The sequence below is a fragment of the Poecilia reticulata genome, linkage group LG12, assembly GCF_000633615.1.
Source record: "Poecilia reticulata strain Guanapo linkage group LG12, Guppy_female_1.0+MT, whole genome shotgun sequence".
Lineage (NCBI taxonomy): Eukaryota > Metazoa > Chordata > Actinopteri > Cyprinodontiformes > Poeciliidae > Poecilia > Poecilia reticulata.
Genome location: NC_024342.1, coordinates 21,522,399 through 21,541,347, shown reverse-complemented (window position 1 = coordinate 21,541,347; position 18,949 = coordinate 21,522,399). Strand labels below are relative to the sequence as shown.

The 18,949-nt window shown below is 39.0% G+C and overlaps 1 protein-coding gene across 1 annotated transcript in view; it reads right to left on the bottom strand.

Annotated features, from left to right (window-relative positions):
* The window catches only part of rab27b (RAB27B, member RAS oncogene family), a 20,987-nt gene extending 15,862 nt beyond the window's left edge, over positions 1-5,125 (bottom strand). The window contains exon 1 of the mRNA XM_008424581.2: positions 5,000-5,125. The gene's annotated coding sequence lies outside the window, so the exon portion shown is untranslated. The remainder of the gene's footprint in view (positions 1-4,999) is intronic.
* Between the last annotated feature and the right edge of the window lie 13,824 nt (positions 5,126-18,949).

Here is an 18,949-nt window from a genome sequence, read left to right as displayed (position 1 = left end):
ACTTTAGCTTTAGCAGAATTGCGGTTTATGATTAGCGACTTAGCATTAGCTTCTGCTAAATACTGCATTAGTATAGCACTTTAGCTTTAGCAGAACTAAAGTTTATGATTCGCTCTTCAGACATCAGAACAGCTAAGTTTCTCGTTAGCGATGCCGACCTCTGGTTTCCACCAGCGTTTCATCAGGATCTTTGTCTCTTTGTGCCACAGAGATGTGAACCAGACAGTGAGGAGCCTTTAGGATTAAAGATGGTAGCCTGAGTTTCCTCTCTAACTGTAGTTTAACATTCGTTCCCTAACAGTGAATATTTTCTGAAAGGTCAGCCGGACCTTTAGGTCTGACTGATGGGTCTCCGGTTCAACCTAACCTGATCACAGGACTAATTTGTTTTCCATCTCCTGCTGTCGCTAACAATCTGTCCTCCGAAGCTGCAGATCGATAACTGATGAGGGCTGGCCTTTAACTATTCAGTTACTCAGGACGGTTTAGAGCAGGTTGTCCTGAAGCGTTCAGCGTCTCCAGAGGAAACAGCAGAAACATCAGAGAGTCTGGAACATTGATGGTGAATAATTCACTGCTGCGCGGCGCCTCGACGCTCTGAGGCCGACATCCTGACCAACTGAACCCTCACAAGACACAAAACCCTGAAAATAATCCAACAGGACGGAATAAAGACGATCCGAGATAATCCACAGATTACTTCAGTCCAACTCAACAGAGTCATTATTTACCAACCAAACAGGAAACGACGACCCAGTTCCTGCATTCATACTTCACAAGATTACAAACCATAAAAATATCCACAAATAAGCAGTAAAAATATGAAGATAATAAAATTATGCATCAAAACAAAACAAATGTAAATGTGCATGAATAAAAATCCTTAATTGTAAATAAATAAAAAACTTAGAAAAAGAAATAAGATATTTTTCAATCTAATAAAATAAAAAATACTTCTAAAAGAAATTTTTGAAATTGTAAAAACATAGAAGTGATCTTTTATTAGAAATAAAGCTGTGAAAGTAAAAATATCTCTTTATCTGGGATTTTTAGGGGAAGCTAAGTGCGCTAAAGGTTTACAAAGTTAGCAAAAGCGCTACATGAGAAGTTAGCTTTGCTATTAGCGCATTAGCAGAAGTGCACCAGCCAGTGGAAACATGCTAGTATTTCCCTCCTGGACGTTTTATCTACATAAACGGATCTGGACAGACGGACGGCGGATCTATGGCTCCGTTTTCTATAATCGTTTTAAGAATTTACTCTGCTGTTAAAATCCGAACAACAGTGAGAAACACTCAGTCCGTTTCTTTCTCTCCGCCTGGTGCGCTGCTCATCGAGTTAGAGGTCATGTGTCCGGTCAGCTGACTGGATGTGCGGCGGCCATTTTGCCTCAGGTCTGCAGAAACAGAACATCCTGTCTGTTTCTTCGCCTCCAGGATCCTTAAAGTGGTTTGACCTGAATATTTCACTTTCTGACTCACAACCAGAGGAAAAACTTTCATTAAATCACATTTTAAACCCGTTTAGGTAAATTAGATCTGATTCCAAAATAGATTTAATTCAGGCAATAACAAGCTGTACTATGTCGTTTCTGTGGGGTTTTATTAAGCAAAGATGAAGAACGCAGCAGAAAGCAGCAGATGTATAAATCCATGGATTTTATAGTGAAATAAATTAATTCAGCTTTCATGTTTTAACAACAAACTTGTTTATTTCTTGCTTCTTGTTTGTCTCTTGATTCAGCAAGAATTGATCATCATAACCACACATAAAACCATTAAATAATCCAGCAACAACAAAATTTAAGATGTGATTAACGTACTTACGGCTAACTCACACTCTTTAAAATAATTCAAGACATTTTAAGGCCTTGATTTTAGGGATTTAAGACTTTAAGAATGCATGGACGCCTATCTGTTTAGATATTTTCCAGCATTTATTTCATGGAAACTAATTTCCATATTTCTTAATTGATTTAGCATCAAGTCCTGAGTCCGAAATGAAAACTTTTACTGAAGAAAGAAACACTTAAGAACAATTTAAGACCTGTGATTAGCATATTTAAAGCTAACTTGCATTTTTAAATGAATTTAAGACATTTTAAGACCTTAATTTGACATGCAGCTTTTTCACTTATTAATCTTTTTTCATTAAGATAAAAATGGCTCTGAAGTCTGAATCATTTTTATTATGTTGAAAGGGTGTACTTAGTTTTTCCCATGACTAAACAACTGTTGGGGCTTCCCGTGACAGAAGAATGTTTCAGATGTTTCGACCTCATCTAAACTCTGGTAGGAATGTTAACTGAACAGATAAATGAGCCTCGACTGAAACCTTTAAATTACATTTTTCAGATATTTTACACTTTAATTTCCTCTAGAGAATCCGGAGTAAAGAAAACAAACACTCAGAGGTCAGGATTTGAGTAGGACAAAACCAGAACTCCACCAAACAAGAAAAGTCCAAACAATGGACTGGAAACATGTTTCAGGTTTAAAGGTTCATAAAACATCACTGGGCTGAAAAAAGACTTTCTGCTTCAAAATGGAGTTAAAAAATCAAACTGAAAACGAGAAAAAGACGGTGACTGCTCAGAAACGCTCAACAGAACCACACCTGAGAAACCACTACTATAACTTTAAAGGAGATTCTCACTTCCTCAGAATATCTGATCACCTCAACTGAACCCGTCCGGAAATAAATCAACTACAAATACAGATTTAAAGTCATTTTAAATAAATATGGAAAATATTTCTGGTCTGATTATTATCAATAACATCCAGCAAATAAATAAATATGATCAATTTTGTAAAAATTACATTAATCATCATCAACTTATTAAATTACAACAAATTATTAATTTATTGTTTGTATTAATTAATAATATTTAACATTAATAGTATTATTTTTAATACTAATTTTATCAATGTCAATAAATATATAATCACTAGTTTTTAATGAATTAATAGTAATAACACATTATTAATATATTAAAATAAGCAGTAATTAACATTTTTATTTTTTACTTTTCGGAATCAGAGTAGTTAAAATTATTCGCATAAATAAAAATGAAACGGATAAAATGACAAATTATTTCACTCTTACGCCTCAGTTATGAACCAAAATTTAAATATTCATAAAAATAAATGAAATAAAGTGAAACACCTGATTTTGCTCAGAGCCGTCATTTAATCAGATTAAAGACATAAAATCAAACTAATTCAATTAAAAACTAACTAAACCTCTTCAGGTCCGTCTCACCCGAGTCCAGAAGGTTCTTCAGATGAAACCGGTTCTGTTCAACAAACTGAAGGAGAATCAGAACTTTTTTAAGTTTCTGCTAACAACAGAACCGACTTCTGCACTTCGACCCAAATGTAAACGATCGGACTCGAATACTGAGCCATAATCCTGCTGCGTCATAAATCAGAAAAGAGGAAACGTTCAGATATCAGCTTTCACACGATTTGTCCTCCAGAACCAGCAAAGACCCGACGGGTCGGAGGAAGAAACGCTGACGGGTTCATTCATTCACAACAAAACGTCCCGACCCAGAAAGAACCAGAAACAAAAACTCAATACAGGAATTAATGTTTGAATAAAAATTTATCTGAGCCGTTTTCATCGTCGCAATAAATTCTAACATCCACAAAGTGGTGAAGGTGTGATGAAGTAAAGGTAATTAATTTATATGTCATGTTTTCAGAAACATTTCAAAATGACTTACAGAAATTAAAAGGAAATAGAAACAAAACACCAAAGCAAAGGAAAATAATGTAAACCAGGTTCTCCTGTTCAGGGTTGGAAGATAAGAACAGACTTTCCAGCCACACTGTTCAGTTTGTCCGAAAGCTGCTTGGCCCTGAACCACCGAAAACAAATCTGTGATGGCCTAGTCAAAGTCCAGACATTAATCATTTTGAACTGAAGTAGTATGGAACAAAGAGTGGACCAAAACTCCTCCACAACCAAAACGGTGAAGTTGGACAGAAAACATTCAGTTTTTTTAAATTAAAATTTTTTTCCTGTAAATTTTCAACTTTTGTAGCTCAGAAATTTCAGGGTTTTTTTTTCTAGAAAACATGTTTTTTGGCAGAAATGTATTCCTTTTTTCCTAATCATCGCTAAAATGAATTACTACCATCCTGCAGCCCGATGGAGAGAAACAAAACATCCAAGCAAACAGAAGATCAACACGTTTTTCCTATTTTCACATTAATCTAGAAATGTCAGCGTTTTTGCTGAAATGGCCCTAAAAACCATTTTAACAGGTTTTATAATACAGAAAATTCCAACCAGAAAGAAGAATCGCGTCTGCAGTTTGGCGCCCCCTGTAGGGCAGCGCCCTGAGCTGCTGCTGTGTGACGTCAGCCCACTTTCTATGTGCAAAAAAAATCGTCACACAGCCGTTTTTACTGCTCACATTTAATTAGTAGCATGACAGAAGAACTGGAGCCAAGTTAAAAAAATAAAACTAAATAATTATCGCGCATTTTCACGTGTTTCTTATTCAAAGACAAAAGCCTCGTTCAAAACTCCGCTTGGCCATTTCTAAACTTATGACTTGTCAGATTTTTATTGCCGTCATAAATTAAACTTCGCTTCTGGCCAAAGAAAAGCGCAAACAACTTTCTCCCTTTCTGGAGACATTTTACCGTTTTGATTCTGAACCATATTCATCTAAACCTGCTTTCATTTCTGTGCAGCTGAGAATTTAAATATAAATACAAGAAGAAAGAAAGAAAATTCACCCTGAGGTTTCCAAATCCATCCATAAAAACAAAAAAGATGATTAAAAACGCTTTTTCTGGAACAAAATGAGAAGAAAGCGAAAGTTTCAGGCTGTTGAAAATAAAAATGTTGCGTTTAGAACAACGTGAGAAAATCAGGCTGATGATAAAGAGAGAAACTCATCGGAGGAATTTATTCCAGAACCTTTTCTGTTTATTCCTAATGAGCCACATAGTCAGAAAACTCCACACCGACCCGGAGCTCCTACCTGTCCGCGGGTCCTCGGCCGGTTTCACGGTCAGATCCGAAGGGAGACGACCGGGCGGTCAGCCAACGTTTACCCACAGACCGGACGCTCTGCTGGGGCGCGGGGCGGCGGAGCGGCCGGGGATCTGGAGGAGGCAGCGGGGCGGAGAGCCCCGCCCTCCGGAGCAGCTGACTGCGGGGCGCCACGCATCACTGGTCGGGTTAACTTCCGCTCCGCCTCTCGGACCGCCGGGAATCCGCGAAAAACTATTCACACCCCGGAACTATTCACACCCCGGAACTATTTTCAGCCTTCAGTCACGTTTCAGCCGGAAGCCGCAGCGCGTTTGAACGGAGCAACAGGAGAGGAGAAAGTTAAATGGAAGGAAAACATTCATCCATCCATCCGTTTGTTAATCCCTTGATCCATTCAAGTGGATTTAGGGCTATACTTTGACTAGGCCATTCCCACCCATGAATCAGCTTTGATCTAAACCATTGTTCCCTTGTCCTTATCCTCCCCACACAGCATGATGCTGCCACCACCGTGCATCACAGTCATGACTCTAGTGTAAAACTAGAAGCTCTGCGTTCGTCTCTGAGCAAAACACTTCCTGCGTCTCCAAGGAGCCAAACTGAGAACTTCCTGGAAGATTTTCTCTGTTTCTGAGAGTAATGAGAGGGTGAGGCTGCGATGAAGAAAGATACGACTCTGCTCTCTCACACACACACACACACACACACACACATACACACACACACACACACACACACACACAAGCTGTGTTATCAGCGCCGGGGCCCTGGGGTCATGCTGGTCCTGGAAACCAGAGCAGTAGAACAGGAAGTGAGTAAAAACCAGGTGGACGAGTCAAACCAGGTAAGTTCTGGGAAGGAGGAAGTGACATCACTTTCTACGGGATCTTAAAAATGCAGAGTCTGCACAACCCGACTGCAGAACAACAAACCATGTTTTAGTAAAGGTTCTGGTTTGGTTTCTGATCCATCAGTTGATTCCTAAAGGCTCATTTCGTCTTGTCTTTATTTTCCTGTTTCCATTTTCAGAGTAAAAAAAAACAACTGCTGGTTTATTTTCAACGTTTCAAAAGTTTTAATGGGAATTTTCATGAATTTAGAGGAAGAAATGTGAGAAACATGCAGTTTTAAAGCTACAGTTCTCCTTCATTTGGCTCAGACACACAGAAAGAAAACAGATTATTGAAATGAGCGTATCTGATGAACAGAGTTCATTTTATCTGCAGAAGGTTTTAAACTGAGGACGATGAAACAAGAATTAAATGACAAAAAAAAGGAAAAGAAAAAAGGGAAGTAAAGGAACAACAGAAAAAACTGAAAAGAAAAACAGAAAAAGGAAGAAAAAACTAATGTGTCTGATTTTATTTTGCTCTCATAAAAATAGTCAAACATAACCCGGTAAATATCCTGAAACATTTTCCTCTCTTTGCCTTCCTTAAAAATCTCAGTTCTGCTGCTGCAGCGACTTCGTTCGCTTGGCTGGACATGAAGAATCCACTTCCTGTTCGCCACTGAAGGAATGAGCAGAACGAGGAAGAAGAAACATTTTTACTCGGTGGGAAAGTCCTTCCATTTATGGAGTAATAATAGTGACAAAACTTCATTTTAACTTCTCTCTTTATGGTTGGAGAATTACAAAAATTGAATAAATAAAATGTCTGGCAGAAATAAGGAAACTGAAAAAAATATTTCATTTAATCAAAGTAAGTTTTGGGGCAATTATTTTTATTTTCTTGGTTTAAAAGGTTTTTAGTTCATTTCCAGCAATAAAAATAAGAATTTTCTTTTAACACCTGTGATGTGTTTAGCCAAATACGATGGCGTTTCTGATGGTCACTGGATGTTTGTGGCACAACTTTTTATGAGATAAAATAATAATAATAAAAAAGCTAATAAACATGGAAAAAGTTTTGGGTCACTTTAATAAATATCTGACATTTTTCACCAAGTTGGATTTTTTTTTTCAAAAATTTGGTATCTTTCTCAAAATTCTTATTTTAAAATTCAGAATTCTGACATTTTTCAGAATTTTACGTTAAACTCAATTCTTGCTTTTGGTATTATAGGTCAATATTTATTTATTTTTTGGTGGCTCTAGTCATCTTCATCAAATTAAGGAAATATTATTTGTATTGTTCCACAAACGGTAGAAAACTAATTTCCACCATCCATTCTTGTCATGTGCCACAAATGGCCCCTGAACCACACATTGGACACCCCTACAATGTTATTTTACATTTTTACCAGGTTTTACACATTTCATCCTGACTCGAGTGTCTGAACAGGATTATTGACGTTTCCTGGCTCTTATAGGAAGACATCGGATCGATCAGATTGATATCGATCGCCAGCTGAAGAAGACGACTTCCTTCGGATCAATAATCTCTTTTTATTTCTCTCTTTTCACCCCAAGACGTTTCCAATCCCCGCTCTCTGATTGGATGATCGTCAAAAGGCCAGCCGGGTCAGACCAATCACCAGCGACTGAGACGTGAAACATGACAGCAATTCCCACGATTCCCAGTGAAGCAGAGAGAAGCTCTGAGATGAACTGGTTTCATACTGGCCGTTATCACTGGGCTGCAGTCGCTTCTGGGAGCGTTGACATCATCATCACCACCAGCTGACGGGTGGAAATCGAAGGCCGACGTCCCAAAATACAACAACCTGAGGCCGGAGCAAATCCAGCTGCCGGATCGGATTCAAATCAAACTTCAGACGTTCAGCAAACCAGACGTATTAAACCCAAAAGGGACAAAAACTGGAAATATTCTGGTTGTGACGACCAAATGCATTCAATAGTTAAACAGAATGAACCTTATTAAAAGCAGATTTACTGCTTCGGTTCATTCACTTCAGTTCTTTTTAGCCTGATTTAAACCAACTCCAGTCAGTTTGTCTAGAAAATCTGGTTTGTACCAAAAAACTCAGATCCGAATACAAACCTCAGTTTGGGTTCGGCTCAAATCAATCTGGTGCGATTTTAGTGTAAATGTGATTAAACAGAACAGAGACATCTCCAAAAGGTGGACTATAGCGCAGGGCATTCTGGGTAAATACAACCAAAACAAACGTGCTAACTTCACGTTAGCATCGCGTTAGCATTGTGCTAGCATCGCGCTAGTGGGAGAAATCCTCCAACCACTAAAYTCTGACGCCTCCATCTTGTTTCCATCCGGTGAAGCAGGAAGTTGACTACAGCACAGGGCATTCTGGGTAAATACAACCAAATCAAACGTGCTAACCTCACCTTAGCATCACATTAGCATTGTGCTRGCATCGCGCTAGTGGGAGAAATCCTCCAACCACTAAAATCTGACGCTTCCATCTTGTTTCCATCTGGTGAAGCAGGAAGTTGCTCTCAGTGTCTCCATTGGTTTTTGTGTCGTTTCCTTCAGTGGTTCTTGGTGCAGCGCCCCCACAGGCCAGGAGGGGAACAGGCTGGTTTGGCTCAGAGCAGAGAGGAAGAGAACTACAACAGATGGAGTTCTGGTTCTGAACCAAACCTACCAAACTATCAGCAGCATTGATCTGAGGTCAACAACTGGTGCTGCTCACCAACCTCTGAAGGGTTAAAGGTCAAACCAAATGAAGTTCTCCAAAGACGAAAATGTTTCAGATAGCTGCCAAGCTTCCCGGAATTAAACAAATCTATACAAAAATGTCAAAATTCACACAGAATCATAAAGATAGTACCATAACTATCCAATTCAGACAGTTTATGAGCAAAGAGTTAATTTAATGATGAGAAATAATCAGGATTCTAGTTAGTTTGTCAGAAATCCTTGTTTTTTTTAGGAAAACTCGTATTTCAGAGACCTGAACTCCAGCTGTCACCATCCCAGGATCTCGTTTCAGACGCTGCAGCTGAAGCAAATCTAATCGTTTCTTGCACTAAAGCATTTTGCAAACTCCGGCTTAAAATAAATTCGGTTTATGTCTAAAACTGGAAGCGTTTGCACTGGTGTGGAGGATTAAGATCAGATCGCTGTGGATCAAAGAAAACCGACTGGGGAAAAAATAGAAGAGTTTCTGTTGTTACATCACTGCAGCTCAGAGAAAAGTTTATGAATAATCTGGAAGATTATTGGGAAGATTTTTACTTACAGCAAAACAATTAAATCTGTAGTTCAACACAAAATGAAACAGTTGGAGAGGATTTAAATCTCCGTCGTCTGAAAACAACCAAAACGATGATGTGTGGAAGTGAAGGTCGGTTTTTATGAGCCGAGCTCGACAATCAGTCGGTCATGCAGCTTCAATTACGGCAGGAATGTTGCCCCCTATTTACAGCTGCTAACCGTCACAGTTTTATTTCTCTGTGGCTTTTTGTTCGTCTAATTCAGTTAGTTGTAATAAAAGCTAAGAAATATTGTACTCGTGTGCATCGTTATTGTGCATCGACTGAAGACACTATTTTAAAAAAAAATCTATTAAATTGTTTACCAGCCGACTCTGGTGGTTTTATTTTGCGACTAAAAATCCACATTTATAAGAGAAAGTGTGAGATGAGCAGCCTCTAGTCACCAGTCAGTGTTCACATTGTTCGCAGCTTCAACAACACGTTGCTCGTTAGCCACGAGTTAGCAGGACGGCAAACAAAGACGTAAACAACAAGGAATTTAATTATTTTAGTTTGAAAATTAAATCAACTCAATTTAGTTGTTATTTTGAACTGTAGAGGAAAGTTACTACCACAAGGGGGAAGCACTGAACCAACTGAAGAAACAGAAGAAGTCGCATCACAAAAAGCATCAGAGGTTGAGTGTTTCATTTTGTGTTCTGGAGTAGCTAGCATTATGCTAACACCTCCGCCATATTGTTGCCTATGTGCCTCTTGAAATTTTAAATGTTTGTAAAACATTTGAAATTTCACAACTGCTGCTAGATTTAATTATGTTTATCCCATGTGACATTATGCCGACACTTTGTCTACGCTGTGAAGTTTCATCAGCCTTGGCATGTCGCCTGTATGAAACAAAAAGTAAAACTGATGTCATTACCTACTTTCTGATTTATTCACTTTCATCCCAAGAATGTAAGTTAATAATTAACCATGTGAATAAAAATAAAAGCTTAATATAAACTGATTTTCAGAACTGGAATATTAATTCTTCCAAGACATGACAGGACTTGATGTTCCACCAAGTCTGCTCAGTTTTGCCATGTTTAGTCCCCCGTACAAACACGCCAACAGACACGCCAAGATGGGAAAAGAGAGAAACAGTTTCCAGTAAGTAAAAGCTTCTTCTGTCACACTTTAAAGGTCTGGCTCAGTTTGACCTTTTTACTGCTTTGGAGCTGTAATAATTAGTTCTAACAAAAATAAAATGAAACATAATCATGCCTGTGAATAGAGTTGATACAAAAAGAAAATGTTTTCCTGGAATAGCACATCCTTGCTACATTTCCATGGAAACAGATGTTTTTGTTTAGATTCTGATCGAGAAATTACACAAAACTTAAAAGAGAAATGGTTAAATAAAAACATTTCTCTGTGAAAAATATGAATTTCCCGCAGGTAAGACACAGATTGCTCATAAATAGTTATGGTTTTTGATACTGGGCAAATAGGCTGTTGATCAGGGTGGCATAAGAAATAATTTACGTGAGTCGGCCATATTGTCCAGACACATAGATGTAAAAAAGCTAGATATTTTTACCCTTCCTGGCTAAGTAGCTAGCAGCTAGTTATCTCAAACTTTAGCACAACAGTGAATTTCCATAAAAAAATGAAAACTACATAAAGCATATAAGATTAAATAATCCTGCCAAAACAAAATGTATGAACATATTTATTTATTGCAATGAATTTAAGACTCTTTAAGGATGTGCAGACACCTCTCTCTTTAAATTTGAGACTTTTCCAAAGCATTTATTTTACGCAAACTTATTTTCTATGTTTCCTAATTGATTTAGCATCAAGTCATCAGTCCAGAATGAGAACAAACGACTTTTACTGAGGAAGGAACAAATTTAGGTGTGAAGAGAGAGGAGAGGAAGAGCAGGCTGCCGACAGCAGCGACTTTAAAAATGTATGAGCCTTCAACCTCAAGCAGAGCGCCGGTAACGCGTGTGTGTGTGTGTGTGTGTGTGTGTGTGTGTGTGATGCCGGCATTTAACAGCGAGAGCAAAGATCGGATAAAGACGCGTCGCTTTCTGATCCGATCATCTTAATCTGCTTTACTGTTTTACAGAAAGTCACATTGTTTGGGAGCAGATTTTATTTCATCAGGTTCCTGCTAACAGTATTTATTTGAGAGAGAGAGAGAGAGAGAAAGAGAGAGAGAGAGAAAGAGGTGCCTGTGTTTGACTTCAATAAAGTCCTGTCAGCTGAATATCAGCTCATGAGTCACGAGTCCCAAAACGAGGAGGAGGAGAAGAGCTCAACCGAGGAGGGGAAACACGATGAACGGCAGAGCAAGGAGAAGATAAATGAGAAGAAGTAACGGGAAGGCCACAGGGAGCAGGAGGAGGAGGAGGAGGAGAGGATGGACCCAGAAGACAGATTACAGACATGAACTAGAAAGAGGAAAAGAGCTGAAGAAAACTGGAGATGATGCAGTAAAATTATAAATAAAAACTGTTTTACCACAACAGTAAAGTTAGCAAAAGTGCTAAACAAAAGTTAGCTTTGCTATTCGCGCATTAACTTCAACACAGATGTTGAACTTTACTCAAGTGAAAGTTTACAAAACAGTCGAGTACATTAGCACTTAAGAAGCTATGTGTGCTAAATGTTTTGAAAGTTAGCAAAAATGCTAAATGAAAGATTAGCTTTCCTATTAGTATATTAGCTTCAACACAGATGCATTAGCATTAACTGCAACATAAAAATTTTACTTTATTCAAATGAAAGTTTACAAAACAGTCGAGTACATTAGCACTTAAGAAGCTAAGTGCGCTAAACGATTTCAAAGTTAGCAAAAAAGTTAGCCGAGTTATTAGCACATTAGCAAAATGCTGCAGACCGCTGTGGTGAATAAAAAGTCTTATACAGTCTAAAATGTTGATGTTTTTGTTAATTGGTTCCCAATAAATGAACTGAAATGAATGTAACCTGATGCGACATTATGATGAGAAAATAATCAATAAACAGATTATTTGAGTTTCTCATTCTCATCCAGATTTTTAAATATTAATAATAAAAAGTACATTCAGAAAGCAAACAGGTGATATTAATGACAACAATCGCAGGTCAGATCCAGATAAAGAATATTCTTTTGATTACTTTAGTTTCATCTAATGCTTGGTGCTCAAATTGATCAATATTAAACTTTGTTTTCTTTAATTTATTGATTTTATCTGGATTTTATTCCCTACGGTTTGTTTGTGAGTGCGGATAATAAAGGTTTGCTAACTTCCCCGCAGCGTCGACGGCTGCTCCGCTTTGTGTTTGCTTACAGACCAGATCTTCACTTTCAGGACAACTGGTGCATGAAAATCCCCGGAAACTGACGAGTTCCAGACCAACGAGAAACCAGATCACAGAGGAGAGATGGGAAAAGTTTAAAAAAAATAAAAATAAAGAGGAAACGGCAAGAGAAAGACTCACAGCTTCATCAGGAGGTTAAAMATTACACCAAGATCCATTTAAACACTTCATTTAATTTAATAATTAAAGGTGATTAACACCATTTTATATGTTAAAATTGGGTTGTGATCAGATCAGCTTCAAGTAAGATGAATAAAAATGTTAAAAATTTACATTAAAAATCTGAACAGACCTCAGATCATTCAGAAACTAGAATAAAATTAAATCTAACATTTAATGTCAAYGTGTTTTTAATGAGAAAAACTGTTTATAGTTTTATTCTTCACTTCCATTTTAATGTCCTTATAAAATATTTTACATTTCATCAAATAAATTAAACATTTATTGCATTTCTGACCGTTTATTGCAATATTGTTACTGTTGCAGATGTAGATCATCTAAAGACGAGTTTTTACTTTTTCTAAATGTTTAATTATTATAAAAAAATAACTGGATGCTGTTGAAATAAACAGATCCTGACTTGTGATCAGAAACTCTTTGCTATTGGAAAACAACTCTCCTCCTCCTCCTCCTCCTCCTCCTCCTCCTCCTCCGTCACCAGGCAACTGGTCTCTCCTCCTCCCTCAACATGTCCGTCTCTCTGAGCCTCGTCAGACCAAACGCCAGCAGACAGAGGATGCAAGAGGAGAAAAAGGTTTGCTGCACAGCGAAAGCCGTGAAAAACATCGAACACATTATTGATTGTGAGCGATAAAAAACCTCAAACCTTCAGGTCGACGTAACGAACGTCTGAACCGAGAAATATTGTTTCAACCCGACGTTGAAATTCTAGCAAATCAAAATTTAAATATATTTATTCTACTGATATTTTCTCACCAATTCAAATCAAAACAGATTTTTTATTTTTTTGTTTTTTGTTTTTTCAGGGAATGAAATGCAGAAACAWGAAGTTAKCCTGGTTGCTATGGCTACCGCTGGGAGGAAGGAAGTGAGCATCTTGGTGTCACGTGAGAAATCAGCAGCGAGGCGACGCTCAGAGGAAACATCCAGGATCAGAAACGCCGTCCATCATGGAAACCTGTTCCACACATTTAAAGGAAGTTACTTTATTTTGAAATCTAGGCTGTTTTGACGAGAAGCCAGAGAGGATTTCTAGGGAAAAAGAAAATAGGAAGAATTCAGGTTCTGGTGTCCTTCTGACTGGATTTTTTTATTTAAAAATGGTAAATTTGATCTAAACTGACCTGGATTTTAAAGAAAGGCCACAAATTTTCAAGTGAGATTGAAGTCAGAGCGTTGGGAAGGCCGTTCCAGAGCCAGGTGGGACTAGAGGTGGAATGATTAATCGATTAATTTTCATTAACTGGAGCATACAGACCATTGCTGTTAGAAGCTAACAACCAATGATAGACACAATAAAGCTAGCTAGCTACTTAGCAAGGCTTYGCTAGCAACTAGCCTCAACCAGTTACAAATCGCATGAAGAGACTCAAATGTTTGGCTGACAGAAAAGTCCAACAATAACAACAAAAAAAACTAATGTAAGAGATTAAAGCTGCATTCCCTCCAGCCTGTTCGGTCCGTTTGGCTGGAAAGTCGGGATCGTTTGGGGAAACGTGAATCAATAATCAAATCAATAATCAAACTCTGGTCCTAAAAACGTCAGTCTGGGCTCGGCTGACGTGAACTCTGGTTCTGTTTTAATGCATATTTAAACGCCAACCGGATCAGAGACCACACCAAAGCAGGAAGTGGACTACAGCCCGGGGCATTCTGGGTAAATACAACCAAAGCTAACATGCTAGCCAAGTGCTACCAGGAGAAATGACTTGAGAGCTAAAGAGAAATCCTGCACCAGCTAAAATCTGACGCCTCCATTTTGTTTCCATCTGATGAAGCAGGAAGTTTCTCTGAGTGTCTTCAGAGGTTTTCCTGTGATTCCCTCAGTGGTTCTTGGTGCAGCGCCCCCACAGGCCGGGAGGGGAACGGCTGCAGTTTGATGAAGAACTGCAGCAGCTTAAATTGGAGTCAATGCTTCAGTTTTTATTTCCAACTGAACCGACTCTGCTGGACGATCCGGTGGGAAAACAAACTACATCTCCTTCTGGATCGTCTTCCAGAATCTAGCAGGAAAACCTCCACATTTGTTGGAAGCTGCAGTTCTTCGTCTCGCTGATAACCTCAGTCTTGTTTGTTTCTTCCAAACCAGCTGGAAGGTCCCATGATTCATCACAGCCTCGGTTGGTTTCCAGGAATCCAGACATGAGCTGAGCTTCACAACGTTCTGCTGTTTGCTCCCATATCCATGTTTCCCTGTGTGACGCCACTGAGGTCCTGCAGCCGCTGCTGCTGCCTGTTGCATTCAATTATTGATGAGCTGCAATTTATTTCTGCTGCCTCCATTTATTGCACAGACACAAATTACCCGACATGTGAAGATTGTTTTCCATTCCAGTGGGAGCTGGATGGTTTCCTGCCGTCGTTGCAGGCTTGACATTTGCCATTTGAGCGAAACCCGACAGTAAATCAGGTGAAATAAATCAGCACAAGTTTCTGAAACCATTTCCCTCACCAGCTTTACGGCTACAAAAGAACCTGGTGCATTTAGGAAGGAAACAGCAAATAGTTATTGCACTAAATCATATTTATATTTGAGTCTCACACAATTAGTGAGCTGGAAGTAGAAGAAGATGTACGACATAACAGTTTAGCATTAGCTTCTGATCATTTTTCTGTGTGTTTTGTGGTTTTTTATCAACTTCCATAAACTTTTTGATGTATTTTCAGTTCAGAGTTAGTTTCCAGTCATTTCTGTGTGCTTTCAATTAGCTTCGGCATTAATTATTTCATGTGTGTTAGCAGGTTAGCATTAGCTTCCACTAATTTTTCTATTTGTTTAGCAGTTTACTGTTAGCTTCCAGTCAGATTTTTGTGTTTATTATCAGACCAAGCAAAAGTTKTAATGTGTTTTATGGTTTARCGTTAGCTTCTGGTCATTTGTATGTGTTTAGCAGCATTAGCATTAGCATAGCTAATATTCTGGGTTAGTGGCCAGTGAACATATATTCCCCATTACAACCATGACGGCCATTTTCCACCAGATAAATGAAACAACATCAAGAAAATATTTATGATTTCTATGATTCAAATTAATTATTTGACACCAAACAGATTCATCTAATTGGGATTTTATTTCAATCAATAGCTTCCTTGATCACCATGGCGGCCATCTTGAATTTTTCAGTGGCTAAAGGTTTTTTTTTCACTTCTCCTTGGAGCATCTGTACCAGTTTAGATCCTTTGATCTGCATGTGAAAGACGTTCCTGAAACTTTCAATTATCTGCTCCACTAAATCCAGCTCATCAAATTTATCGTTCAACTTCGACTCCGAAGAACAAAAAGCACATAACCGTTAAAACTCAATTAGTTTTTATTATTTTTAGGCATTTTCCAATTATTCTGCAATGTCTCCTGACTCACAAAATGATGCCATTATGTCATTTCCACTTCTAGACTGGAGGGTTTTATTTTATAYATGGAAAATATTGACACAGATTTAAAATAACGTGAAATATTCCCTGGTATAACTGGATGTTTGGACATCGCAGGATCGTCCTGCTGTTAAAAACAGCGAAGCCGTCCATCATGAATCGCTGCAATCCTGATATTTATGAGCAGGAATAAAAGCGGCAGAGAGAATGTGAGCTAAACTGATTCATCGTCCGAATCCGTCGCCGTCGTCATTGATCTTTTAAAGCTTTCAGAGCTTCGCCTGACAGACAGAACCACCAGGATTATCWGCTCCTTCTCTTCAGATAAAACCATTTCCTTTGCTTTTTATTCCCCGACTGCGTCCATTACTGCACACTCGCTCTAAAAGGCTCTGCTGGAAAGAAGTGGAGGCTTTTCAGGTTTCCTCGTTTCCTCCCAGCTGAACGCGATAAACGCCGAGCGGCTCAGAAACACGTTGAGCTCAACGAGTCACATGATCAGCCTGGACCCAGACGGCGAACCGGCAGCAGAACAAAACCAGAGGCTCGTCTATTCACTGCAAACTTACACAAATTAATCCAATTCATTTAAAGGAAACATGTCGATTTAGAAAAACGATGTTTTTTGTCCAGTAAAAACCTTTTGCTGTAACTTGAGGTGTTTTTTCAGCTCGTCTTTGTTTTACTTGGATTAGTAGATTTTGCCAAAATGCAGCAGAAACGCATCAAACGAGTCACATGATCCATGACAGGATGTTACTACTGGTGGAAACGACAAAGAAGSCAAACAGGAAGTGGTTGGATTATGATGGCGCCGCATGTTTTTAATGATATAAACTTATTTAAATCGTGTTTCTTATTTAAATAAACAACCTAATCTAAATAAGCAATTGCAAAATTCAGCTTTTTTTACATCAGTGGAATATTGTTGCTATGGAAAACAGAGATAATTGAGAAAATATCCATGAATCATCTGGTCCCTGCAGAGGGGCAGTGGGATGTAGCCCAAAAATAAAATGTATTTTTTCACAATAGATCCCATTTGTGTTGTTTTCTTATCATAGTAACTTTATATATTGCAGAGTGTAGAGTTGGCCTGAATTCAAAGTCTGAATAAACAGACGCTGTAAAGTATGCATGTCAAACAAGATGGCCGCCATCTGGAAAGTGGAAAACCAAGTAGAGTTTTGGAGAAAAGCAGARCCACAGGTTAAAATGGCCTAGTCAAAGTYATCTGTGTAATGCACTGAAAATGAGCGTTCAGACGTTCTCCATCCCATCTGACTGAACTAGAGCAGCAAAAACATGCCGCACTTTTCAGGTATTGATATTTCTGAGACATTTATTGAACAAATCCCAATAAATTCTCACAGTTTGTCAACATTCCAGTTTCTACTGATGTGAATTAATTCCATTAGCTGAGATGATTAGACCAGGAAGTGGTTATGGTTTTTGGTTTTGTTTTGGATGGAGACTCGTTTTCTCCGCCAGTAAGTTTCTCTTTAACCAAATCGTGTCTCTGCTGCCGGATCCTCGCTGCAGGAGGCCCGGCGAGCCCCGCTGCTCCTGGTCAATACGCCACGGGAGGCGGAGTCAGACTGAGGGAAAGGTCACCAGGTCCTCCAGCCTAAAGGTCACCGAGGATCATCAGAGCCAGACGCCTCCGACGGGACGGGAGCCTCTGGTTTTTAAACGCGTTGCCACGGCAACAGCCTGATCAGAGACGGAGCTAAAAGGTCTGCAAAACGCCTCGGACGCTCGCGGCTCCAGATTATCGCCGAGCGACTCAGCGGGCTGAAAGGTTAAAGGTCAAGACAGGACAGCTGGATGCAGAAAACCACCAACGTGTTTCATATTGTTTGACGTGAGAAAGTGGCGTCAACGTTGCAAAGACTTCTGGGACAAAAAAACATCAGAAATGAATGAACCAAAACATTTTCACGCCTTTTCCCTTAAATTACTKAACTAATTAACTATTAAATGATTTTCTGATTGATTCAGATGAACCCGCAGTTCCACTTATGACCACCAGGAAACAAAGTTGATTCACACAGCTGCACTTTCGCCTTCCACTCAACTTCCCGTTAAAATGCCTAGAGGAAGCTTTCTGAMCAGTGAGCTTCTTTACCGAACTACTTAACTGCCCGGTGATGTTCCAACTCATTTTTGGACGCCTGCTGTTTGATTTGAAACATCCACKARTCGTTTTGTTGATCATTAATTCTTCRTAATTTAGATTTTCAACATGAATGAAAACGACTCAAACACCTGGATCTGCTGCAGCTCGTTAATRACGAAGCATCATAATGAAACATGGCAGAGCAACAGGATTGCTTCACACAAACACTTTTTCCTTCCATTTAACTTTCCTTCCATAAGCTTAGATACAGCTGCAGGAACAAACTGCTTCTTTAAAAAATTGCATTTCCTGGTTCTGAAAGTATCAAGATGCACCTGCAGTTTGGTTTGTATAACATTTATCACCTTGTCAACAAATAATAYATTTWCCCCTTTGAGATCAATAAAGTGTATTCCATCCRCTGAAGCCTGTTAGATCTAAAACATACYGAGGAACAGACTTTTTCCTTCCACTCAACTTTCCTTTATAAGCTTATTTACAGCTACTGTAAACAGCACTGCCAGCCTTCTCTTCTTCTCTAKAAAGTATTTATTTGCATCTATGTTTGAAAAAGTTTCATTGAATGTAGATTCAAAGTTAGATGCGCAACACAAACGGAGCATTTCTGTCTCCGGTGTGATCTGTGGATCTCTGCCTGCCTCCCACACTTTATGCAAACTGTGCGGACAGTGGAGCCGCTGGCTGCGCTGCGCTGCGCCGCTGGCTGCGCTGCGCTGCGCTGCGCTGCGCCGCTTTGCATGTGAAGCAGCAGCTGATAATGAAGCCGCTCAGGCTGCGGAGCTCCGCTCCTCCAGCAGCGCCGCTCAGGC